The sequence below is a fragment of the Mesoplodon densirostris genome, chromosome 3, assembly GCF_025265405.1.
Source record: "Mesoplodon densirostris isolate mMesDen1 chromosome 3, mMesDen1 primary haplotype, whole genome shotgun sequence".
Classification (NCBI taxonomy): domain Eukaryota; kingdom Metazoa; phylum Chordata; class Mammalia; order Artiodactyla; family Ziphiidae; genus Mesoplodon; species Mesoplodon densirostris.
Genome location: NC_082663.1, coordinates 93810659 through 93823724, shown reverse-complemented (window position 1 = coordinate 93823724; position 13066 = coordinate 93810659). Strand labels below are relative to the sequence as shown.

The following is a 13066-nucleotide window of genomic DNA, read 5'->3' as shown; positions in this document are numbered from 1 at the left end:
CAGGTACTGCAGAGCTTCAGTGGTGGTTTTGGTTGATCCGTGAAATTTGGGTTACCAAAAGTGCCTGCTTTTGCAGTTCTAAGTGAACTGCCAGTGAATAGGGTGGCAAAAAGATACCAGTGTCTTTGTTAGTTTTAAGATGCAATGTAATGCCTTTTTGCAGATGACTGCAGCAGTGCTTTTCTCCCTCCCAGGCTGGAAAGATAACTGCAGAGGAATAAGAACCCTTGCAGCAATGCTGGTGGTAGAAGTCTATTTACAAAAAGCCATAGTTTATCATTACAACCTGGATAGAAAGAATAACTTAGTTTTTTAAAGTAGGAAGAATATCAGGCTATGAATGTTTTGACAGTGGAATTTATCAGACACTTTGATTCTGTATCACAAAAGAGATGCTCAAATTCTTTGCTTTAAATAAATCCTATAGGAAATCTTAATAAATTATGTATGAAGCAGTGGATCTTTTCCTTTGTTAGTATAGCTTGATGCTATTAATTAGGTTACTCAGGAGTAAATCACTTTATAATGTAAATCACTTTGTGAAAAGTTACAGTGATAAATTTTTCATAGGCTTAATATTTAAGGTCTGTGTTTATTAAGTAATTTTATATTACTCTGGTCAGTTTTAGATATCATTGAATAAAGTCTATAGGCAAATATTTGAAATTAAAGCAGTATGATTTTTCTTTTAGATGTATTTCTGTTCAGTGAATATTCATAAGATATACTCTTGATATAGAGTGTTTCCGTTGCACTGTATTTTTGTTTTATTAAATGTCTAAAAACAAGTTTTCAGATTGAGTACAGTTTTAAATGCCTTATCTTTATGCCTATTGATGGTAGCCGGCTTGTCACACCTCCCTACTCTCTGAACAGGATGGCAGTGGCTTTGTAAAGCCCTCCAGGATCAATGTCTCTTAAGTAGTGTTTATGTAATAGAAAGTCTTGAAAGAACCTATAATTTTTGTTTCAGTAATTTTTTTCAAGATAATAAGGAATTGGACTTGAATAAAATTAGACTATGTAAAGTTTTCACTGATAAATAAGCGATTTTATTCTTCATTTTTAAAACTATTTTTGCTTTAAGAATTATTTAGTCATGGGTATCAGGGTTAATAGTTCTTAGGATCTCTTTTTAAAATCTGATGGAAACTGTACCTAGAATTAAAGGTGTTGCATTAAATTTTCAAGTGAAATTTATTTATTTATTTGTTTGTTTTTTGCAGTATATCCAAATTTTCCAGAAGATCCTTCAAGATACTTTTTTCAATAATTAAAAATTTTTTTTCAAGTGAAATTTAATAGCTAATACCATTCATTTCTTTGAACTCCAATTGGCATAGTTTTTGAGAGTTTATGATTCTTATTTTTACATAAATTATCTTATTTTATGATTTAAACAGCTCAATGTAGCATTATTTTCATTTTAAATGTTAGATTATTCCTAATTGCATATGTTGTGACTTTATCCAAGGTCGTGTATTGTATAAGGATGTAAAGAACATAAGTCTTCTATTTTGTTCTAACTCTATGAAACTATCATCTTATTAATCAACTTAAACTTCAACTAAACAGAACAGTATTAGATAGAGATATTTTTTGGAATTAAATAAGAAATAAAGAACTAAAGTAAGAAAAGTTGATTTCTTTCCCCTTGCATTATGAAATACCTAATATAAGACTGTACTTTTGGCTTTAGTGGTCTTTGAAATTATTCATTGTTGATTGATATTGCCAGAATTGAGCTATTAAGGAGTTCAAAAGTTAAATAATCATAAGTAGGTCTATGAACTGAATCAACGCTATTAATTGCAGTCTTTTCATGCATTGCTCTTTGGATTTTTATTTTACCATTTTTCTCTATTTTTTTTTTTTTTACTAATTTCACATAATTTAACAGTCCTTTTATATTAAATGTTCTCTTTAATTTTGACCTCCCTCCTCTTTTTTTCTTTCTTTTTTTTTTTTTTTTTTTTGGTACTACACTCTGGAATTTTACATAGCACATAAGATAGGATAGGGCAATATAATATAGAAAAGATGACTTGAGGAAATACATTCACTACACATTTGAGTACCTACTAAATGCCAGACCTATAAAGGTTCAGGAGAGTCAAGTAAGACATGGAAACTAACCTCTAAGAAACTTACAATAGAACTATGTGAAATATTATTGCTGTTGCATTGAAAACACTGATTGCTTTGGCTACTCCTAGGATCTTTAAAGATTTATGTCATCTAAAATGTCTTGTAACTGAAAGAATATGGTGGTTTGCTCTTTGAAACACCATGCCTTGTAAAATCTGCTTGGAATAGCAGATAATTCTGAAAAGCAAATTAGTTTTGAAGTATTAAGTGCCTTGAATGTAAAATGAGGTTAGATGAAGTGATTTCTAGATCTTCTAGTTCCAATAGTCAATAATCTGTGGTTCTTGATTTCTGTAAGTTCACCTCTTAGAAGGAAAGCTACCTAGACGGTTTCTTGTTTTGGTATAGGTGACATCTCACATGTTATGTAATAGATATGTTCTTGAAAATTGTTTTTGTAAATCAAATCATGACATCATCAGTCCATAAAAGGCAAGCCTTCTCCCCTTTATTCCCAGGCCCTATTCCCACTCCCCTTATAGGCACTCATTCACGTATGTTCTTAAATATGCATTAATTCTTGTGAAATATTTAGCATTTTGTCTTTTTTATAGTTAATGAGGATTTTTTAAATTGTGGTAAAATATACATACATAAAATTTACCAGCTTAACCATTTTTAAGTGTATATATAGTTCTGTGGCATTAAGTACATTTATATTGTTGTGAATGTATCACAATCCATCTCCAGATCTTTTTCACATTCCCCAACTGAAACTCTACCTGGTAAACACTAACTCTCCATTTTCTCCTTCCCCCCAATTCCTGGCAACCACCATTCTGTTTTCTTTCTCTATGAATTTGACTTCCCTAAGAACCTCATATAAAATATGTCTTCAGGTTTCATCCATGTTGTTGCATGTGTCAGAATTTCCATCTTTTTTGAGTCAGAATAGTATTCCAGTGTATGTATAGCACATTTTGTTTATCCATTCATTTTTTAATGGACACTTGGGTTGCTTCCACCTTTTGGCTTTTGTGAATAATGCTGCTCTGAACATGGATGCACAAATATCTGTTTGAGTTCCTACTTTCACTTCTTTGGGGGTATGTACCCAAATTTATGTTTTTAATTTACATAACTTCTGAACATTTTTAACTCGATACTGTTTTTAAGACCTATTTTACTTTACGTCCATCTAGTTTGTCGTTCTCACTCTGCTATCTAATGTTCTGAAGTGTATGTCAGATGTGAAGGTCCTAGGTTTTTTCCAAATCTCTTTTACCACAAACTTTGCTATGGTGTACATCCTTGTATATGACTTCTTATAGACTATTTTAGTTACATATCAGTGTACAATAAATTACCCCAAATCTTAGTGGCTTAAACAACAAATATTTATTATTTTAGAGTTTCTTTGGGGCAGAAATTCAAGAATATCTTGGGCTTCCCTGGTGGCGCAGTGGTTGAGAGTCCGCCTGCCGATGCAGGGGACGCGGGTTCGTGCCCCGGTGTGGGAAGATCCCACATGCCGCGGAGCGGCTGGGCCTGTGAGACATGGCCGCTGAGCCTGCGCGTCCAGAGCCTGTGCTCTGCAACAGGAGAGGCCACAATAGTGAGAGGCCCGCGCACCGCGATGAGGAGTGGCCCCCACTTGCCGCAACTTGAGAAGGCCCTCGCACAGAAACGAGGAGCCAACACAGCCATAAAGAAAGAAAGAAAGAAAGAAAGAAAGAAAGAAAGAAAGAAAGAAAGAATATCTTAATTGGGTATATGGTTCAGAATCTCTCATGAAGTTACAGTTAAGATGTCAGCCAGGGCTACAGTCATCTGAAGGCTTGACTAGACTGGAGGATTCACTTCCTAGATGGCTCACTCACAGTCTGTTTCTCCTGACCGTTGGCAGAAGGCCTCGCTTCTTTTCCATGGGTCTTTACAAAGGGCTGCCTGAGAGTCTTCATGACATTGCAGCTGGCTTCCTCAGTGATCCCAGAGAGAAAGAGCAAGAAGGAAGCCTTTTATGACATAGCCCATTACTTCTACCTATTCTTTTTATTAGAAGTGAGTCACTAAGTCCAGCCCACACAAGAGGAGATGAATTAAGCTCCACTTTTGAAGGTATATGGTCAAAGAAATTGTGAATCTATTTTTTTTTTCGTGGTACGCGGGCCTTTCACTGTTGTGGCCTCTCCCGTTGCGGAGCACAGGCTCCGGACGCGCAGGCCCAGCGGCCATGGCTCACGGGCGCAGCCGCTCCGCGGCATGTAGAATCTTCCCGGACTGGGGCACGAACCCATGTCCCCTGCATCAGCAGGCGGACTCTCAACCACTGCGCCACCAGGGAAGCCCTGTGGATCTATTTTAAGATCACTACACAGAGAGATTTCACTGAAATTTATTCTTTGGAGAGGGATCACTGGATCATAGGGCATTTTTCGTATTGCTGTTGTAACAAATTATCACAAACTTAGTGTTTAAAACAACCCAACTTTATTATCTTGGAACCCTGGAGATCAGAATTCGGAAATGGTTTCCATTGGACCAAAATCATAAAGGCAGCAGTGCTGTACTTCCTTCAGAGGCTATCTGGAGAATCCATTTCCTTGCTTTTTTCCAGCTTCTAGAGTCTAACTGCATTCCTTGGCTCATGGCCTCTTCCTCCATCTTTGTGCAAGCAGCACAATATCTCTCTCTGACTCCGACCCCCTTTCTGTCTTCACATATCCTTCTCTGACTCTGACTTTTCTGTCTCCTTCTTATAAAACCCGGTGATTACTGTAAGTCCACCCATATATAATCCAGGAAAATTTGCCCATATTAAGATCCTTTACTTGTTCACATCTGCAAAGTCCCTTTAGCCTTGTAAGGTAACATATTCACTGGTCTCCAGGATTAGGACGTGGACATCTTTGTGGGGCCACTGTTCTGTCTACTATAGGCATACACATACAGGTCTTCATTTGTTTTCAGACATACACATAGAGTTCCTTGTTTTAAGCTGAAGTGTTTTTTTTTAAGTTGTATTTTTGTGAATGAATGTTACGTTTTTGGGTAAATTCAGATTTTCATTTACCAGATTTGTTTATAGTATGGTATACAGTGGTGACTAAGATAGTAAGAAGATATCCAATGAAGAATATTGAAATATATATTCCACTAGCTATTTTTAGATTCTTGGTTTTATTATCATTAATTAAATGATAAATTATCTGTCAGTATATTAGCTGCTTCTGACATTGTTTATAATAGAAACTGAGAAACGTTAAAGCAACGTGACTTTGTACCTTTTAGTCTTGTTATCGTACCATTTCAGTGGGTACTCTATCCAAATCTCATCTTCCTCACACTGTGAAGATAGCTAGCCACAATGTAGCTCCAGTCCATATTTGTGTCCTTAACTCCAATTTTCTCAGCAAGGTGTGACTCCCATAGACTCCATATCAATCTTTTGAACCCAAACTTGCCTCTGAATTGTAGGTAATTTGTATCTTAGCATTGGTCCCCTGTGAGTCAGAATCTTGAGACAAGGCCTTGTGCGAAATACTTGCTTTGGGAAGTGATCCAGGAACAGGAGTAGTGGCTTAGAAAGTGTTAAATAGCGAAGAGGGACGGCCAGTATAAGTATGTGTTCTCAAGTTGGTCACCACTTTGGATAATTTGGAAAGTGCTGAAAGCTGAGACTTTTAAAGAAGCCATATAAAATTGTCCATCTAAGGAAAAAAATTACATTTACTAGCTCCCATTCCCCTTTAGTCAAGGATTGTCCCATCAAGTGTTCACTCTTTTATAGGCTGTATATGCATGAATGCTGGGGACCCACACTGGGGTGTCACTGAGACTAGAACAGAAAGCAAAAGGATACCTGACAGCCGTTGTGCTGTCAGTTTATATCTTGCAGTGAGCTGATTGATGCGGCAATGACTAGAGTTAAAGTGAGCCAAGAGAATGTAAGACGAGACACAAACGTCTGATTTATTTGTATATGGATCCTATTTCCCCTTCCTACTGGAATACTACCCATTTGCTAGTTAATAAGGTACTTGAGAATAAGGAACATGTCAATTTATATTTTCCCCTGTGTTGTAGAGCTGCTGTGACAGAGTACCACACACTTGTGGCTTAAAATCATAGAAATGCATTCTGTCACAGTTCTGGAGGCTGGAAGTACAAAATCAGAGCGTCAGCAAAGTTGATTCCTTTTGGAGACTCTGAGAGCGTCTGTTCCATGCCTTTCTCCCTGGCTTGTGGTGGTTGCTGGCAGTCTGCGGCATTCCTTGGTTCGCAGCTGCCTCACTCCAGTCTCTGCCTCCATTGTCACTTGGCATTTGTCCTGTGTCTCTGTGTTCATTTCCTCCCGTGGCCTTGTTTTAAGTGTACCAGTCATTGGATTTAGGGCCCACCCTAATCCAGTAAGACTTTATCTTAACTTGATTACAGCTGCAAAGACCCTGTTTCCAAATGAGGTCACTTTTCACAGGTACCAGAGATTAGCTACCTGTGACTCAATGTATCATTTTGGGAAACACAATTCAACCCACAAAAATCTCCTTATAATATTTGCACGGTGTCTTGTGAATAATAAGTTCTCAAATGTTTGTCGATTTGAATCGCATAGAGAGAAATACATCATCTTACTCTTTTTTTTTTTTTTTTCTTTTTGCGGTATGCGGGCCTCTCACTGTTGTGGCCTCTCCCGTTGCGGAGCACAGGCTCCGGATGCGCAGGCCCAGCGGCCATGGCTCACGGGCCCAGCTGCTCCGCGGCATATGGGATCCTCCCAGACCGGGGCACGAACCCGTATCCCCTGCATCGGCAGGCGGACTCTTAACCACTGCGCCACCAGGGAGGCCCCATCTTACTCTTTTAATGGGAAAGTCATCCTGGACATTCTCTGAATTTGTGCCCTCTTTTTTCTCTTCTTTGCTCTCCATGGCTGTTTATTCTTGCATGTATTTATCTTTTTGTGGCTGTCACTGAGTAAAGCATTTTGGGAATTACAAACGCTAAGTGTTAGATACAAACCTTGTCTTAAAGGTAGAAAACAAAACTCGCCAAAGTAAAGTGGAATAATTAGAGAACAGTTAAGCCAAGTTCTATTGTATTTACTGTACAATCAGCAGGAAGACTCATTACTGGCTGTAGGAGACAGGAAGGTTTTTATGTAAGGCAACAGAATTGGGCCTTAAAGGATAGCAAAGCAGAGGGGGAAAGGATGGGGCATTCAAAAAAGGAGATGAATTATGAGCAGAAGTACAAAATAGTTTGTATGGAATGGTGAAGAGGGAATTACTTAAGGAGAAGGGTTATACTGGAACTTAATAGAAAATAAGTTTGGAACATAGACTGGTATCGGGTACACCAGGTCATGAAAGCCATGTAGAGGTAGTATTACATGGTCTCAGGAGCATGAGCATTGGGAACAAATATGAGTTTGAATCCTGGCTTAGCCACATTGTCTGTGTTTTTACGAAAATTATTTGCCATTTTGAAGTCCCAGCTTCCTTAACTCTAAAATGGGAAGTGATACCTACCTCACAGTTGTGAAGATTAAATTACATATATATTAATATATGGTACTTATTGTATTACATGACATATTGTAAATATGCAATAAATAGTAGGCTTTCTAAATTTCACCTATCAAGTACAAAAATTAACAGATATGCAGAGGATTTAAATAATATGCTACAGTCAGTAAATAGGTATATAACTTGGAGAACTTTGTACACTTTTTCTTTTTTTTAAATTTCAGTGAGATATTTATGAAAATTAGTCATGTTCCTGACTACAAGGCAAACCTTAAAAAATTCAAAATGGTAGCATTTGTAGGCAACAATCTCCAATCAATCTAATAAACAGTAAATCAATGGCAATAAAAAGATGACTCACAAGTCATCTTACACACCTAATAATTGAGAAGAATCTTTTAAGTATCCCTGAGTCATAGAAGAAATCAATATTAAAATTATGAATTTTCAAGAAATAGAGACGGAAGCATTTTATACTAAAACCTATGAAACATGGCTAAAGCTGTATTGAGAAGAAAATTAGTACCTTAGGGACTTCCCTGCTGGTGCAGTGGTTAAGAATCCGCCTGCCAATGCACAGCACACGGGTTCAAGCCCTGGTCCGGGAAGATCCCACAAGCTGCAGAGCAACTAAGCCCATGTGCCACAACTACTGAAGCCCACGCGCCTAGAGCCCGTGCCCTGCAACAAGAGAAGCCACCATAATGAGAAGCCCGCGGACTGCAACCAAGAGTGGCCCCCGCTGGCCGCAACTAGAGAAAGCCTGCGTGCAGCAACAAAGACCCAACACAGCCAAAAATAAATAAATTTATAAAAAACAAAGAAAAGGTTGGAATACTTTGTTCCTCAAATGTTTGGTAGAACGTGTCTGTAAAACCATTTGAATCTGGTATTTTTTGTGTTAGGAGAAGGAAAAGGGAAATATTTAACTACTGCTCCAGTTTTTCAGTTGTTGCAGAACTTTTAAGATTTTCTTTTTCTTCTTGAGTCAGTTCCCCCCACCTTTGAATTTTGTTCATTTTAAATGTTTGGGCTCTTCTCTCTCTCTAATCATAATCAGTCTTTTCGAAAAAACAACTTTTTGCTCTGATCTTCAAACTTTACACAAAGATATACAATGAAAAGGAAAGCTGCTTCTCAGCAGACCTGAGACCATTTTTTCCAGAGGCAATGACTGTACTTTTGTATATCCTTTCAAATACATTTTTATCTTTATACAATCCTTTTATTTTTTACTAGAACAAGATGGACAGTATGAGACATAGTGATCTGTACTCTTTTTTTGTTTTCTCCCCCTTTTTTCGGTTTGTTTTTACATCAACCTCATTCTTTTTAATGCCAATGTAATATTCCACTGCATGGATGTATCCTATTTCTTTAAAAGTAGTTAAGCTTTTATACCAAGTAAAAACTTTCGCATTTGTTTAAAGGAACCTAAGAACCTGATCTGTCACTCCTAGTCTAGTAATAGACATCATCACTTCAGAGCTCCGACAGGCCCTCCATGTGCCTTACCCATTAACTAATCAGTTAAAATTAAAATGTTCACTTGCTCCATAATAGCCTCCTTGGAAGCAGGTATATTCCATTTAAGTATCTTTAGTTAAAAACAGAACTGTTTCCATGATTTAAATGCCACGTAATGTTCTTAAACATTTAAATCCCTGTTTCTTTTGTAATTTACCCTGGTGTGTAATATAAGGAAGGGTACAGTTTTGTCTGTTTCCTCATGGCTGTCCAGTTTCCATTGCCGTTTATTTAAAGTTCATCTTTTCATGTGTGTTTGATGTGCTACCTTTATTATGAGTAAATTTACATATATTTACTTCTGGAATTTAAAAAAATGTGTTCCCTTGGTTGATCTATTCATCTGCCAATATCATAGCTCTTTTTTTTTTCTTTTAAATTTTATTTATTTTTTGGCTAAATTGGGTCTTCGTTGCTGTGCACAGGCTTTCTCTAGTTGTGGCGAGTGAGGGCTACTCTTCATTGCAGTGTGCAGGTTTCTCATTGTGGTGGCTTCTCTTGCTGTGGAGCACGGGCTCTAGGCGTGCAGGCTTCAGTAGCTGCAGCACGTGGACTCAGTAGTTGTGGCACACGGGCTTCAGAAGTTGTGGCGTGCGAGCTCAGTAGTTGTGGCTCTTGGGCTCTAGAGCGCAGGCTTAGTAGTTGTGGCGCACGGACTTAGTTGCTCCGCGGCATGTGGGATCTTCCCGGACCAGGGCTTGAACCCATGTCCCCTGCATTGGCAGGCAGATTCTTAACCACTGCACCACCAGGGAAGTCCTATTATGGCTTTTTAAAGCCTTTTTATTTTTAAATAACTTTGGCCTTACAAAAGAGTTGGAAAAATAATAGAGAGTTCCCATGTACCCTTCACTTAGCTTCTCCTAATGTTAACATCTTACATATCCATAGTATAATGATCAGAACTAAGAAATTAACTTACTGTACAGTACAGTTAACTTCATACTATTTTACTTATAATGGCTTTGTACAGTAATTTAATATGTGGTAGGTGTACTCCTGCTCTTCTCTTTTCATGTCTTCCCTTTTTTGCTTGTTTGTTTTTTTCAGTTTTCTAGCTGCAGAAAACAAAATAAAAACCAGTCTTATATAATATTTATATTGGGATCATGTAAAATTTATAAATTAACTTAGGGAGAAATGACATCTTTATGATACTGAATCTTTATGTACACAAACAAGGTATGTCTTTCCATTTGTTGAAATGTACCTTTGTGTCTTTCAGAAGCGTTTTATAGTTTTCTCATAATATGTTTTGGACTCTTTGTTCAGTTTATGCCTGTGTTTTTTTTGTTTTTGGTTTTTTTGTTTGTTTTTTTTTTGCCTGTGTTTTTTTGATTGTAAATAAGATCTTTTCTTCCATTTCATCTTCTATCTGGTTTCTCTTTGCACATATAAAGGAAAGATTTCTGTATATTTTGTACTACACTAAATTACTAGACTATCTTGTTGTGGTAATATTTAGTTGATTCTTTTGGATATTCTAGGTATATAATTATATCATCTGCCAATAGTATTCCTTTCTAATTTCATTCTTTTTTTTTTTTGCGGTACGCGGGCCTCTCACTGTTGTGGCCTCTCCTGTTGCGGAGCACAGGCTCCGGACGCACAGGCCCAGCGGCCATGGCTCACGGGCCCAGCCACTCCACGGCATGTGGGATCCTCCCGGACCGGGGCACGAACCCACGTCCCCTGCATCGGCAGGCAGACTCTCAACCACTGCGCCACCAGGGAAGCCCTAATTTCATTCTTTAATTGTGTTGACTGGTACAATGAGTAAGAGTGGTAAAAATGGGCTTTCCCTTAGTTTAGCAATATAGTATACCCAGTGTTTCCATATTCTGTGGTACTGGCTTTGGGCTGCTATATATTGTGTTAATAAAAAAAGTGTCCTATTATATTGAGTATTTTCAACAAAACTGAATTGAATTTGTAAAGCATCTTTTCATCACCTTTGGCATGATAATATTTTTCTTCTGTGTAGACCTATTAATATGTTGAATAATGTCGATTTTATAATAGTGATTTTTGTTGTAAATTTTAGATTTTCCATCTCTTTTTGTTGTTAGTTTTGATAAATTACATTTTCTAGTAAATTTTCTATTTCATTTAGTTTTCAAATTTATTTACATAGAATTGAGCAAAGTAGTCTTTTATGACTCTTTTGGTTTCTTCTCTTTCTATTGGTATTTTCCTCTTTTTTCATTACCATCTAATAGTACTGGCAAATACATCTTTTTTTAATTCATTAAAACAAAACAATAAAAGCAGTTTAACTAATTTTTAAAAAAGTGATCCCAAACTTCTTAAATTATAATAAAGAATCCTTCAGATTTAATTCTAATTGAATCCTTCAGATTTAATTCTAATTGCCTGCCTAAACTTTTCTGCCTCCTTGCATTAATTTCTTAGGATACTTGTAAATTTGTTTTCCGGTCAACACTTGGATAAAAATCTAAATAACAGTCCTTTTGCTTTCTTCTCCCCTACCCTACTCTTAAGGGGTGAGGATCTGTTTACTGGGTATCCTTACTGAAAAACAAATTTAGATCTTTGTATATTCTCAGTAGCATGAAAGATTCAGAGTTTTTCCCCATTTCATGTGATAAATTTTGATATTTTTAATGATGCTGAGTGACTTTCATTTAAGATATATTTGGTATGAAATTCATGTGATTGTATAAAAGACATTCTAAAATAAATTTATGATTTCTTAAATTTTTCAGTAAGCAGTTTTGACTTAGGGATGGCTGCAACATCCTGCAAGGATATAAGGCAAAGTATTACTCCATGAAACGTCTTATTTTTCCTGTAAAATTGTATGAAAGCACCCTGCTTTCTAAAGCAGAAATGACTTAAATGATTTGATTCTGGAGGGGGGAAAAAGGTGATCGAATTTTTTTTTTAAATATTTATTTATTTATTTGGCTGTGCTGGGCCTCGGTTTCAGCATGCCGGATCTATTTCCCTGACCAGGGATCGAACCCGGACCTCCTGCATTGGGAGCGTGGAGTCTTAACCACTGGACCACCAGGGAAGTCCCATGATTAAATGTTTTAATTGTCCATCTGAAGGGCTGAATTCTTTTCCTTCCAGTGAAGAGCACTTTTAGTAGTCTTGTGTTCATTTTGCCCATCTGGTTCTTTTTGTGATTGTGTGAGGTTATAATAACCTCTGTGTCTTAGCATACTTCTGTGTACTTCGCTCTTTCTCTGTGTTATTACCTTTTCTCTTATTTTATTATTTTAGTGGAAAATTACCTGTTAGGATTTTATTTGAAATGAAGAATTTTAGGGCTTACATTATTAAATACTGTCAGATCCCCATTTCTGTCACATGGTTTTTAATGTGCTACCTCTTTCCAGACCTGCTTATTAGAGGTATGGTGTAAAACAGTTAAGTGACCCCACCTATGAATTTCTCCCTTGTTTTTGAGACATCTCTGTCCTTTTCAAGAGGATGAATTATTCTTCACCTCTTGTCCATTGGTTGGGGGACTGGGGCTTACAACAATAGATCAACAGTAGGTCTTACTAAGGAAGTTACCTTTCAAGTGTATTTTCGTAATATAACTTACACAGCACTTTTATTTTTCGACCCTCCTTTTGTTTCTTAATTCTAACAATATCCCTGTAAATTATATTAGAACAGGTAGTAAATGTCCATTGTACAAATGGTAAAATGAGGTTCAATGAAGGGGCAAAGGTAAAAACAGGACCAAGACTGAAATTAAGACCCAGATCTCCAAATACAAATCATTCCTTTCAGTAGTAAAGACTTTTGTGAGTGATCCCCACCTCCTAGGATTCTGTTTCCTCCTCAGGAGACGGTGGGTTGCACCAGGTTTATCATTGATTCTAGCCATTCACGAACAGATGAGACCTAAGTCCCTTGATTTCCCTTGTTAGGGACCTTCCAGTTGC

General features: G+C 37.1%; 1 protein-coding gene across 10 annotated transcripts in view; it reads left to right on the top strand.

The window, feature by feature from the left end:
• Nucleotides 1-13066, top strand: part of APC (APC regulator of WNT signaling pathway) — a 139287-nt gene that overhangs the window by 34383 nt on the left and 91838 nt on the right. The gene's annotated exons all lie outside the window — the stretch shown is intronic.